We start from the raw sequence: 1178 nt of genomic DNA, 5'->3' as shown, positions 1-1178 counted from the left end.
GTTTCCCCATCTGAAAATGAAAGGTGGGAAAAATGTCCTTGAGAGCAAATGACTCTTGTTTTCTCTGTGTTCATCTCATTCCCTCCATAATCCTACAGAGTCTGTGTTATTACAACATTTATTTTATATTATAGTTTAAAGTTAGTATAGTAAAAATTATTATATGATCATAGTTCTTACGTTATATACTTTGGGCTCTATTATACCTAACTGATTGTCCCAGGGGAGGAAAGATCCCCAAGCCCAAGCCCCACCTAGCGGCTCACGCAGCAGCCAGTTGCTTGGGTCTATCCCAACATTATCCAAAGCCAGGCCTCTGGAGGTGACCCTCTCCCTGGGCCCCCTTTCTCCCAGCGACAACAGGACCTATGGCGTGGCGCTGGGACGGCACAACCTCTACATTGGGGAGTCTGGCTCTCTGGTCGTCAGTGTCTCTCTGATTGTGGTGCATGCGAAATGGAACTCCAGCGATGTCTCCAAAGGGTTCGTTTCTGTCTGGGTGCACTTGGGGGTGAGGTTGTCAGGGAACACATGGGGGTCTCACAGAGGCAAGGGTCTCAACTCCACCACATGCCCTCTGCTTCTTCTATAGGGAGGGAGAAGGAGCTCTGGCCTCTTAGATGTGGAACCAGCTCCAAAGATGTCTGGGGTGGGGATGTGACCTGGGGAGGGAGAAGCAAAGACTGCCAGAGTGACCTGGGTTTGCTACCAGTCAAGCCTGCAGGGACCCTGTCTGCTGAGCATGTATCTACTTCATGCCAAGTCCTGGGGACACAGGGACAGTGCTGTCGACCCTGTGACTGTCCCTGGAGTAGGACACAATCTCTCCTGCCTTGCTCCTTTCAACAAGGTCCTCTGCATTTTCAAACATGCCCTGGGACCCTGCCACTCAGAGCAAGCTGGGGTAATGAACAGGGAATGATGACAAGGTCTCAGAGCCCTCCAAAGCCCCACAGGGCAGGAAAAGTCAACCCTGTCCTCACGCTCTGCCTCTGCACTGACCCAGGTACGACATTGCCCTGCTCAAACTGGCTAACCCCGTCTCCCTCACCGACAAGATCCAGTTGGCCTGCCTCCCTCCTGCCGGCGCCATTCTACCCAACAACTACCCCTGCTACGTCACGGGCTGGGGATATCTGCATAGTAAGTGGGAGCCAGGAGCCCCCAGGCCTGGGAGG

At 53.0% G+C, this 1178-nt stretch overlaps 1 protein-coding gene across 1 annotated transcript in view; it reads left to right on the top strand.

The window, feature by feature from the left end:
- Positions 1-1178, top strand: part of LOC105534690 (chymotrypsin-like elastase family member 2A) — a 45589-nt gene that overhangs the window by 6335 nt on the left and 38076 nt on the right. The window lies entirely within an intron of this gene.

This window comes from Mandrillus leucophaeus, unplaced genomic scaffold, assembly GCF_000951045.1.
Source record: "Mandrillus leucophaeus isolate KB7577 unplaced genomic scaffold, Mleu.le_1.0 Scaffold1383, whole genome shotgun sequence".
NCBI classification, from domain to species: Eukaryota; Metazoa; Chordata; class Mammalia; order Primates; family Cercopithecidae; genus Mandrillus; species Mandrillus leucophaeus.
This window is presented reverse-complemented; position numbering and strand designations above follow the sequence as displayed.